The sequence below is a fragment of the Acomys russatus genome, chromosome 2 (assembly GCF_903995435.1).
Source record: "Acomys russatus chromosome 2, mAcoRus1.1, whole genome shotgun sequence".
In the NCBI taxonomy this organism is placed as follows: Eukaryota; Metazoa; Chordata; class Mammalia; order Rodentia; family Muridae; genus Acomys; species Acomys russatus.
This window is the reverse complement of record NC_067138.1, coordinates 47,044,544-47,057,465: the sequence shown is the minus strand read 5'-3', so window position 1 is coordinate 47,057,465 and position 12,922 is coordinate 47,044,544. Positions and strand designations below refer to the sequence as shown.

Below are 12,922 nucleotides of genomic sequence, written 5' to 3'. Positions count from 1 at the left end.
AGCTTTTGTGTGTGTGTGTGGCTTTTTTCAAGACAGGCTTTCTCTGTGTAACAGCCCTGGCTGACCTAGAACTCACTTTGTAGACCAGGCTGGCCTCAAACTCACAGAAATCCATCTGCCTCTGCTTCCCAGGTGCTGGGATTAAAGGCATGCACTACCAATGCCTAGGGAAAGTAATTACTACAAGAGATTTTTATATTGAATCATCTTAGGCATCCACTAACAGAAGAGTGAATAAAAACAAAGTGTGTACAAACTAGGCAGGTTTTGCTTTGTTTTGTTTTTCCGCAAAGATTTTTTAATGAATATATTTTACAAGTACACTGGAAAATCATGCAATGCTGCCTGCGTTAGTTGCAAGCCTGGGCCACAAGTCTGCATACTCCTTTGCAACTGGACCTGTGAGAGAAGAACCTTTCTTCTCATCTTTATTTTTTTACTATGACCCTTTATTATTTTCAAAGTAAAGAAACACCCCATCTTTTCTCCAAAACAACTTTCATTGTCGAATTACCACTGCTGGATGGACCTTTTTCTTAGTTCTATTTTGCCTTTCTTAACTGTGGCCATCACCATATTGCCCACACCAGCTGCAGGAAGTCGGTTCAGCTGTCCTTTGAGTCCCTTTACAGAGACGATATACAAATTTTTGGCTCCTGTTTTGTCAGCACAGTGGATCACAGCTCCTATCGGAAGACCCAGGGAAATCTGGAATTTCCCTCTGGAGGACCCACCGCATCTTGGCTTCGACATCTTGAGCACCCGTAGAGTCAGAAAGCCAAACCATGGAGTTTTATCTATATCATTTTCAGGAAGATAAACAGGACTGGAGGTGAAAGAGACTGGACTTTTTGAGACCCAAGTCAGACTAAGGAAGGTAGTCATGAAGTATTTTGTCTTGTATGAGTAAGCTAGACAAAACATACATATATAGGACATGGAAGTAAAAGGGCATCTAATAAGGAACAAAAGTGGTTTAAGTGCTGGGAATGAGGGGAGCAAATGGGGCCATGAGGAGAAGGAAGGCACATATTACATGTTTCATCTCATATGTGGAATCTAGATTTAGACATTTCTATGCCTATATGTATATATACTCACGTGCACATAGGTAGACACATGATAAACAGCAGAGGAGCACTAATTTGGAACCACCATGAGGGTGTAGAGAAAGAAAATGAGTGGTGAATATGAAAAATTTCAACAATATCCATAATTTCATCACACAGATATGAAAATGGCATGATGAAACCTATTGTTTTGTATGCTAATTAAAAGGAAAGAATCTCAAGGAAGAAAAAAAAATCCCTGAAGTTAATCAAACATTTTTTCCGAGACTTCTCACTGATATTAATGTTGTCCATGTTATATGGTATATAAGAGGGGTCAAAAGAACAGAGTATCAACAGAACAAAATAATCATAGACGTAAGCAAATGTCCGACATTAAATAAATTTGATCTTTTCTCCACACATATTGGGAATTAATCATAACTAATTACAATTCAAAGGCTAATACGCAGCAAGGTTAACGGTCCCTGGGTCTCGTGAGGTTGGGGCATTCAGAGCAGGCACCTTCCCTGTAGGTGCTGCATTAAGGTAACAATCAGATAATCAGAGCACTTCAAATGAATGAGGGCTCATTTGCCTCGACGTGATTGGAGTGGCTTCTTTCATTTGCTTTCACCTTGTTGCTCTCAAGCATCATTACTTTTTGTCCTTTGTTCAGATGAACAAGGCACGAAGCCTAATATCATGCGGAAATTTCTGCACTTCCCAATTATAGCTCATTTGGAGGAAATGAGTCCTGGATTGTTTGTGAAGACCACTAGCAGTCTGTAGGGGGATATTGGAATACAGAGAGAAAATTATGTAACCAGGGCATTTTATGAATTGCTAGGGTAATTTTAAAAATCTATTTATAGACACATTTTAAAAGCCTTCAAAATATTATGCAGTAGTTCTCTGAGAAAATCTAATGCTTTATAAATAAAAAGCCAAGATAGGTGCATGCCAAGTATGAGGTCAATTTACTTTAGGTCAAGGGACATAGATATGCTAAAGCTAATAAAAGTAAATGCACCTTCATTCTTGGTGCATCATATATAATCAAAGCAAAGTCATGACCAACAAGTATCACAAAGCCATGTAGGTGAAAAATAAAATAGCAAAGATACTAGTAAATATTTACTCTCCTAGACACTGTTTCCAATCCTCATATAGTATAGAATTGGAAAATAGGCACTCACCTCATCAGGCATGGTAATTTGAGAAGTTAAAAAAAGGAAAATGTCATCTTAAGTATCTGAAGTTCTTCTTGGTATCTGTTGTTCCAAATTGCTGCCATTTAGACTTCTTCTTCTTTTTTTTTTTCATAGCTAAAGGGAGATAATAGAAATTTCTACAAAATTTATTAGTTATGAAACATGTTTTGGAATTATGTTAATAAATTGCAACAAACAAGGAAGGACATAATATACAGCCCCCCAAAACTACTCAAGTTGAGAATGGATGGTTTCCTGGAAAAACCCACTCATACCAAACCAGAGAACCTTTGATAGATCTAGGTGCAATTTATCTCTAAAATCCAAATGTCAAAAACTTATTTTTTTCTTCTAGTAGTTCTCAAAAGCAATGCCTTTGAACTGTAAACTCCTAATTGCTTTTGAGGTCCTGTGAAAAGGGTCTTATTAGCATGCTACATCCCCAACCTATCTATGAATCCTGATTTAACTCATTCACAGGAGGATTTAGGAATGAGAAGCCATTTTAAGAGCTCAGTTTGCGCACCTGGTTGAGAATTATTGTTGTGCCTTATAAGTGAAAAGGAAGCTGGCTTTAGCATGGATTGAGTAAGGTCTCTAAGAATTGTATATCTCAGAATCATGGGAAACAAAAACCTGCAGCGTTTCTATGAGAATCACGTTTAGCAATGGCTTTACAACCTTTAGTATGACTCAAACATACTTTTTTTTCCTATTATTTTTATTTATTTTTAACTTGTAGTTTTTTTCTCAAGAACCCAAGGCAGGAGATCACTCTTTTTTTTTCCTCTCTCTCTTTTTTTGAGAAACAGAAAGCTATTTTATTAACATGCTTTACATTTATAGTTCACTAGCTAATCAACATCAACATACAAAAATAAGTGCTAAATACAAACCTCTACAATATGGTCTTGTGTGAATTACAATGGTTTGTTGTAAAAACCTGCCAGTACTTATTTTAGCTGAACTTTCAGTTCTAGACTAAGGAACCACCTGGCAAGGCCTCTGCACAAACTCAGTCTAGTGGCTTTCCTGTGAAAACATTCTCAAAGCAGGAGATAAGGTGATGCTGGAGGGTGAGATACGGAACCTGTGCACAGACACAGCCCTAGACACCCTGGCCATGGGGGCAGAGCCTCCTTATACAGCGGGCCAGGCACAGTGGTGCATGGTGCTTTGGCAGCAGCTAGGGAGTGAAGTCAGGAAAGGCCTCAGTACCATGTCACAGGTCACTGAAGCCAACCTGGTGTGGCCAGCACCTTGCCTAGGCTGTGTCTTACAGGAGTTGGCAAAGCTCTCCTGAGTCCCATTACTAGCAAAAGGAAGGAAACAGAGAAACACAGGGACATAAGCGATGAGCCAATTCCTACTTTTGGATGCTCTGGATTTCCTTGGCATTCTGGTCACACCATAGAGACAGTTTCCTTTGAGAGGTGCAAGAACTTGCAGAGGCATCAGTCGACTTATGTTATAAAACCCTACCAATCAAATGCTGTTCTCAAGCACAGACTTGTTAAAGCAATTCCTCTTTTCTAAGAGTGTTTGTCATTGCTCACTGATATTTGGTCGCAAGAAACAAATGTCAAGGCAGGCTGGGGTCTGGGACAGGGGTCAGGGCAGGAGGGTATGGCTCCCACTCACCAGAGCCTCTGGCCGAGGGGGTGCATGCTTTCTCAGTTTGAGAGAAGTGGAAGACTTCTTTGGTTCTTGGGCAAACAACTTTATTATCTTGAAGAATAGAAAGCAGAAACTTGTAGCCGTAGCCGTAGCCATTAGACATCTTCATAGGTGAGTTGTTATCATTCTTCATGTAACCAGAGATCTTGCAGACCAGGCGGGAGTTGGCACAGTGAGCCATGGGCAGAGGCTGTGCCTGTTTGTTCATACAACGGCTGCACACAGGGCAGCCAGGACTCTTGGAGCTGCCATCCTCCTTGTAGCACTGTGGTGTCTTTATTGCCGAGAGCCCAGCCTGCAGGGTGAGGGTAAAGACAGAGCTGTTCCCCAGCGGGTGCAGTCGGTAGTTATCATATTGGAACTGCTGGATCAGCAATTGCCACCGGGCTGTGCCCAGTAGGTCCTTGTACGGGGAGATGTGTGTGTGTGTGTCTGGCGGGAAGGCCAGCATACCCATGAACTGGCGGACCTCGTCCAGCTGGCTCCCCTCAGTCGGACTGAAGTGCTTTCTTGCATGTCTCATAGCATCCAGGCATTTGTTCTGCCGGACAAGTTCAATGAACTGAATCCTGAGGCTGAACTCCAAGCATCTCTTCATCTTCCAGAGCCGAGACTTGTTATCATGGCACCAGGCAAGGCAGGTGGCTGTCTCATGCCTCTCCAAGGACTCCTCCACTTCCTTGCCTGTCAGGAACATCTCAGTATTCACAAAGTCCTCAATGCCACTCTGGCGAGCCAGCTTCACGGCCGTGTTGTAGTAGCCACAGCGCAGCGAATGCTCCACCATCATGTGGTCCATACACTTCCGCTTCCACATGCTGGCTGCTGCTGCCGGGTCACTGCTGGGTTCCTTGAGGTGCTCCATCCTCTGTTTGCAGAGCTAGGCACTCTCATCCTAAGCCTGGATGGACTCTACTGCCTTCCTCTTGAGGACACTCAGCTTCTCCACCACACCATCCGGTAGGCTGCCCACAGCTGGGCAACTACTCAAGGTCATCTCAAGCTCTGCTGCCAACACGGTGACGTGGCTGGTCTCTGGATCAATGTTTTTCTGAGCAGCTCGGAAGCATGTCTCATAGGGCACCTCGAGAGGCCGATACTCCTGCACCTTCAGGCTCATGGACAGCTGGCCTGCTGACTCCTGCACCGCCATCTTGAACAGGCTGGGCAGCAGGAGATCTCTTTATCCCTGAGGTATCTTCTACTTCTTCTTCTTCTTCTTCTTCTTCTTCTTCTTCTTCTTCTTCTTCTTCTTCTTCTTCTTCTTCTTCTTCTTCTTCTTCTTCTTCTTCTTCTTCTTCTTCTTCTCTTCTCCTCCTCCTCCTCCTCCTCCTCCTCCTCCTCCTCCTCCTCCTCCTCCTCCCTCTCCTTCTCTTCCTGCTTCTTCAAGATTTATCATGTCTGCCTGAAGGCCAGAAGAGGGCAACAGATCTCATTATAAATGGCTGTGAGCCACCATGTATTTTCTGGGAATTGAACTACGGACTTCTGGAAGAGCAGCCAGTATTCTTAACCTCTGAGCCACCTCTCCAGCCCAGTGTTTCTTCTTTTCATGGGTCATCTAGTGAGATGTTTAGCATGTTCAAGGATTCTCTGGGGATGGGATTATTGCTGTAGCTATTTTTGACTTTTATTTCCAGCTTTGACATTCTCAGTGCCTTCCTTTCAAGTTGCTTCTTGCGTCTGAAACCCTCTCTAATTTGTAATGTAATGTTGTAAAGTTCCTACCTCTTTGCTGCAAGACGTATCAGCAAGTGTAGTTGACACAAGTGAAGTGCTGTGATTCACAAACAACTTATATTTTTATCAGATCACCCTACCTTTGTCATTTCCTTGCTGGTGTCTGGCTCTAAGGAAGTTTTATGGGTTATCTTGTCTTTTGGATGCTCAGTGGTTTCACATTCAACCTTCCATGTAGCTACGGCCCTCCACATTTCCATATATTTTTTCCACCTTCCACATTACCAAATAACTATTTAGTTCTTAACTTTCCACTTGGTTCATGAATAGGCTATTTATCTATGCCATGTTTAATATCTATTTATTGCCAATAAATTATCAAATATTCTACTTTGATAAATATGAACTTCTCAGCATACAGAAAAAATTTATACAATCTCTCCATTATACAATGTTAATATAGCTATTCATTTAGTTTACTATTTTGAGACTTTTATAATGAGCACAATATATACATCATCGTCTACTCATCCTATATTCACCACTCATTACTTCAACAATTCATGGCCTCCTCTTTTGTAATTATTTAGCTACATGTGTGTGTCTATGTGAACATGTCTAAAAATCTACTAAGTTCAACTAGTAAATATGTTTAGGGCTGACCATTCAGGATTTCTCATTCTGTCAGGGAGCTCATCTGTTACTGTTATTTTTATAAAACTGTATTTGTTTCTCAGTTTCTCTCTTAACCTGGCCCTCACATAAATAATTGAGACTCTTTTATATTTGCTTAATAATAAGATTCACAGCATACTAATTGAGCAGTTATTTCTCTGTTCTTAACTCTCTAAGCTAATCTCGTTTCCTCTAGTGTACATCCCAGAGACGCTTGTACTTTGTAGCTTTCATGCTCCAGCTCCTTTGATACCTCTTTGACTTCTTCTGTGGCTCAGTCCCCTGCTTCCTCTTCTAACTCCTCTTCCCCTGCCTGGCAGGAAGTCCAGTCCTATTCTCTCCTTTGCTCAATGATTGGCTGTAAGATGCTTTATTGGTGTATCAGGGGCAATTGGGGAGCAGTGTTTATGCAACATTGAAACAGAAAAATCTCAGAACAAGGATTGTAACCAGATATAGAGGGTACATAAATCAGCATTTGAATTACACAATAACCTTACAATCATTCCTGAAGAAAACAGGTTGTGTCTCCCTCATCAGTCATCGACTACTTGTTGCTCTTCATCTAAGCATGGGACCTTGTGAAAAATTCTTATACCTTCAAGGTCATTGTGCAGATCTAGTGCAAACAGTCAGATTGTTGTGATTTTATGGGTGTACCATGCCTGTTGTGTCTATAAATTACTGTCTTTTAGCACAAATCCTGGTCTCAGGCTCTTACAATCTTTCTGTTCTCTATTCTCTATTCTGTGATGTCTTCTGAGCCTTAATTGTAGGTATTTTGTTGTAGATGTACTTCTTGGGGATGGGTACTCTACATCACTTATTCTCAGAATTCTTGCCAATTGTTACTCTCTGGAGTAGCCTCTGTCTATTGTGACAAAAACAAAAACAAAAGACAATAAGAAGCAACTCTGATGATGTATGATAGCTACACTAACCTATGGCTATATATAGATGAATATTCAAAATACAATTAGAAACTATACTGATTTAGGTAAGGGGGAATTTTGCCAATCACTAGCATAATTTCTTTCTCTAGTGTGCAATGTTAAGTAATCATATAATTATTTAACCATTGTGCAATGAAAACTAATTACTGATTTCCGTTTTCTTTTACTTTTCATTATAGTTCTCAAGAATAAATAGCAAATTATTTGATATAGAAATATCAAACTTCAGAGGGCATGAGAATAATCTACAGTTTGCTGAGCTGTGATTTCTGCCAAATATTTTTATTCAATTGCTTAGCAATAAAACTTTCTTTTATTCTTTGTAATCTTTAAATTCCCCCTCCTGTCTCTGCCTCGGAGCACCGTCCTCCCAGCGTTTCTCTTGCAGCCCCCTCTCTGTCTGTCTCCTCTAAGCCACCAGCCAAGGCTAGCAATTCTGGAAGTGAGTCTGAAGATTCACGCCAAAAAGTAGACTGAAAGCCTGAGGAGTGCCTCAGTGAGTCTGCCTGGGCATATAGAATAGTCTTTGTAACAGTGAAGAGCAGCTTGTGGCATAAACACATGCACCAGCATGCACACAGACATGAACACATATCAACACAAGCAGACACACACACACACACACACACACACACACACACACACACACACACAGCACCACCAAGCTGTCCTGTCCTTGGAAATATCACAATTCAATGTTTTAATGAAAAAATGATGTCTGGCTATGGGCTTGAGAGATGGCTGTTCTTCTAGAGGACTCAAGTCTAGTTCTTAGGGCTCACATTTGGTGGCATATAACCACTTATAACAGCAGCTACAAATGATAGGATACCCTCTCAAAGGCACCTGACCCATGTGGCACCCACAGACAGAAACACAGACCAAAAAACAAAACAAAACAAAACAAACAAACAAACAAACAAAAAACAGCGAAATACTCCAAGAAAAGCATCTCCTTTTAGAATGTGTGTCTTAACATTTATCTGACACCATGAGTCCCTCAGGCCATCAGTGTTGAGTCTGGCTTGGTAACTATGCTCTTCAACTTGGGCACACATTGGGTTCCTTTGAGGACTTGCTAGATAAAGTGTCCACTGCTGGACACTCAGATTTCTGGTTGAGTATGTGTAGATGGGCCTAGTAACCTGTATTTCTAACAAGTCTTGAATATTACTGTTGAGTCAAGGAACACGTGTGTTGTGTATGATTGTGTTCTAGGAGATATTAGCCAATGTCTGGGACCACTTCTGGTTGTTAGCCTGGGGAAGCACTAGTAACACCTCACCAAAGATGCCAAAGATGACAGTGTAAGAATGTTTCTCACAACACTTAAAGAAATGCTCAACCTCCTTAGTCATCAGGGAAATGCAAATCAAAACAGCTCTGAGATTCCATCTTACACCCATCAGAATGGCTAAGATCAAAAATTCAAGTGACACCACATGCTGGCAAGTATGTGGGGAGAGAGGAACACTCCTTCATTGCTGCTGGGAATGCAAACTAGTACAGCCACTTTGGAAATCTATCTGGTGCTATCTCAGAAAAATGGGAATAGGGCTTCCTCAAGACCCAGCTATTCCACTCCTTGGAATATACCCAGAAGATGCTCCAGCACACAACAAGAACATTTGCTCAACCATGTTCATAGCAGCCTTATTCATAATAGCCAGAACATGGAAACAGCCTAAGTGTCCCTCAGTAGAAGAGTGGATAAAGAAACTGTGGTACATATACACTATGGAATACTACTCAGCTATTAAAAACAAGGAATTCCAGAAATTTGTGGATAAATGGATTGAGCTAGAAATGATCATAATGAGTGAGTTAACCCAGAAGCAGAAAGAATCAAATGGTATATACTCACTTATATCTGCATACTAGCCCAAGGGGCATGTCCCACGAAAGCCTTCACTTACCAGGAAACTGGGACAGAGAGGAGGACATCCTATTGGGACTCTAAATGAGAAACCCATGGGAGAATAGCAAAATCAAAGGATCCAGAGGGTCCTAGAAACCTACAAGAGGAACATTATGATAGGCAGATTTGGGCCCAGGGGTCCAGCTCAAACTAAGGCACCAGCCAAGGACAATACAGGAGGTCAACTTTAAACCCCTACCCAGATCTAGCCAATGGTCAGAATATTCTCCACAGTTGAGTGGAGAATGGGATATGACTTTCTCATGTACTCTGGTGCCTCACATTTGACCATGTCCCCTGGAGGGGGAGACCTGGTGGCACTCAGAGGAAGGACAGCAGGTTGCCAAGAAGAGACTTGATACCCTATGAGCATATACAGGGGGAGGTAATCCCCCTCAGGAATGGTCATAGGGGAGGGGAATAATGGGAAAATGGGGGGGGGGGGAGGGAAGAATGGGAGGATACAAGGGATGGGATAAACATTGAGATGTAACAAGAATAAATTAATAATAATAATAAAAAGAATGTTTCTCACAGCCAGGGCTTACCCAACTAGTAATTTGTATAATTTAATAGGACTGACTTTAGGAGCTGCTGGATTAGTGGCATTTGGGAGGCAGATGGCATGAAAGATGTGATAGTCACCTATCCACAGGTACAAATAGACAGCAGGAAGTTTGGCTTCATGTGAAAAGGGTAGTTAAGGGGGATTTGTGGGAGGCATTTTGTAAAAGGAATAACTTCACACCACTAACAAGCCACTCATTTCCCATCATGCTCTCTATCCTGAAGAACTTACCTGAATCAAATGATCCCTTTGAAACACATGGAAACTATACTCTGCATGGGAGTTAGAGTGGAAAGAAATAGCTATGCTAATTCTACCTTAACCAAGGCTTCTTATTTTGTTTAATTAAGTTTCAGGCAAAAAGGAGGTAGATGAAATTATACCATTGAATGGATGGCAAAAATGCTATAAATAACTGATTTGGAGGGAGAACACAGGTAATGACAGGTGAAATTAAGCAGCTTAGCTAATTACAAAGTCTTCTCTGTAAGGCTATAGGTACACTGATATTTAGACACTCTTATGCAGCAATCTCACACACTTTCTGCCTAAGGTATAAACAGAATAAGCATTTTTCTTGGTGTCTGCTATATTCATAGCAGTCAAATAATTCTATTAATTCCAAGGGTGGGAAAATGAAGGTTAGAAATCTGACAGGTGATAATTCTTTCTGAGACTAGAGAAAATACTTAGTTGCTGTAAGTTATAGCTGGCAGTGCAAATGAAGGCAAGCATGTATTACACAGGCTGTGTCAACAAGGTCTTAGCAGTAATAACAGAACTGAGCAAACACCAAATAATCTATTTATGGAACCTTGTACAGACGCTCAGATGCTCAACAGCTTAATGTTTAGCAGGGTCAAATCACATTAAAAAAATTTGATAACAATCTTCTAACTTCAAAACAAACAATTAGCCAAATGTACATTGATTTTCATTCCCCTATTTGTCATTCCTTAAGGGAAGGCTAGTGAGATAGAATCCTTGGAGAAGAAAGGCAGATAGAAGGACAAAGCCTCATGTGAGGATTCTACCTTGTTCTCACTTGGTTGTATTATTTTTCATGTTTACCCATATCAACCTGTTAGAAATCTTTTATACATGCCAAAGAAGATAAGTAACAAGGATGACCCAAGAGAGGATGCTTTAATCTCACTCAGAAGGGGAAATAGACAGTGGAAATAGTTGAAGAGAAGGAACAAAGTGGGAGAGGGAGTGCAGAGAGAAATGAAGGTGGAGACAAAATCTGAAGAGGGTGGGGGCAGGAGGACAGAGGGCCTGCAGAGAGAAGAGAAAATACGGGTGGGACATCTCTGTGACAAGTTGGAGACCTAAGACAGGGAAGGCTTCTGGGAGGATATGGGGGCGACTCTAGCTGAGACTCCTAGTAGCAGGGTTCATGGAGACTGAAGAGGACCCCTCTAACTAGACAGGACCCCTAGTGGAGGGAGGTGAACACCAACTCATCCACCAAAACTTTGACCCAAAATTTACCCTGCTTACAAGATGTGCAAAGAAAAAAGATAGAACAGAGATTGAGGGAATGTCCAACCAGTGCTTGGCCCAGCCTGAGACTCACCTCATGGGAGAGAGCCAACTCTTGGCACTATTAATGATATTCTGTTATGCTCACAGACAGGAGCCTGGAATTTGCTATCTTTAAGAGTCATCTGGGAAGAGAGAACCTCCAATGAGAAAATGTCCCCATGAGACTGGCATGTAAGCAAGCCTCTGGGGCATTGTTTTTGACTGATGATTGATGGGGAAGGTCCCAGCCCACTGTGGGCAGTGCCATGTTTGAGGTATATAAGAAAGCAAACTGAGCAAATCATATGCAGTGAGCAGTAAGCAGTTCCACTCCATGCCTCTGTTTCAGTTCCTGCCCAACTTTCCTCTGTGATGAACTGTGACCTTCCTTCATGAGTTGGTTTTCAATGTTTTAGCCCAGCAATAGAAGCCTAAGTAGGACAGGAACTAAAGGGGGAAAGGCTTTTCTTGGTTTGTGGTTCAGAGGAATGTGCATCATGGCAGGGACAGTATGGCAACTGAGCAGGAAGCCGGGAAAGGAGAAGACACTGTTGTGATGGTTTTCTTTAGCTGGCGTTATTCTGTCAGACGCCCCAACCCACATGATCACGTCAAATACATTTAGGACAGGCTTCATTCCTTAGTCAGTCTTTGGAACTACCCCTAAGTACATGCCCAGAAATATGCTGCCTATGTGATTCCAAATCTATAAATTTCACACTTAGTGCCATTTTTTCTATGTGTCTAAATCACGTATAATGATTAGACCACCATTATAGTATCATAAATAATATTTCCACGGCTCTAAATATCATTGTCTATTAGTCTCTACCTAACATTTCCACCTTATTTCTAGAGCAATGCTTGTTTTTACTCTAGTTATGAACATAACTTTTACACTTAGTGACTATTACAGAAAATCATTAAAGGGAGGTAAAAACCAGCTTTAATTCTGATACCTGGAAAGACATGCATATATGAACATTTTTGGTACATATTTTTTAACCTATGTTTTATTCCCAAAACATACATTAATCCATGAAAATGTGATGGTAGAGGAGCTGAAAAGGAGAGTAAGATTGTATTAATTATTCCAATTCTCTAACAAAGCTAATGCTACAGTAAGAGTCCAGTTACTCCTCAATTTCTGTTTCCACTAACTTTAGTCATAGTGGGCAAAGACAGTTATATTTTAGTTTCATATATTTCTACCACATCAAAACAATTTCACTATGTTTCTGTGAGTTTGAACTTAAAAAATTATTTTTATTTTATTATTTATTATTATTTTATTTTTACATATACATTTATATTATTACACATATATACAATATTCAATATATTACCTATAGCAAGAAGAACCATGACACAATCAGGGATTATATAAATGTTACATTCTTAGTGTTTTGACTATTTGTATTTGACACCTTAAAGAAGACATCTTTTCTATCTTGGTGAGTCTAACTTTCTGAATGTAAATCAATCTCCATCACATATTGCCATTATCAACTTAAAACACCTATCTAGACCTAAAAACATCTTAACTCCTAAACAACTAGGCTTCATTGTAAAACTAAGCTACCTGGTATTCAACTCCATCAGAGACTGAATAAACTTGATTACCTGAGTATGCCAGTAGTGCAGGTTAGTAGCTTTCCAAA

At 40.7% G+C, this 12,922-nt stretch overlaps 2 pseudogenes; both read right to left on the bottom strand.

Annotated features, from left to right (window-relative positions):
• Positions 1–331: 331 nt before the first annotated feature.
• LOC127202346 (60S ribosomal protein L23-like) lies at positions 332–753 on the bottom strand (annotated as a pseudogene).
• A 3,042-nt stretch (positions 754–3,795) lies between these two features.
• On the bottom strand, positions 3,796–5,093 carry LOC127202276 (E3 ubiquitin-protein transferase MAEA-like; annotated as a pseudogene).
• Between the last annotated feature and the right edge of the window lie 7,829 nt (positions 5,094–12,922).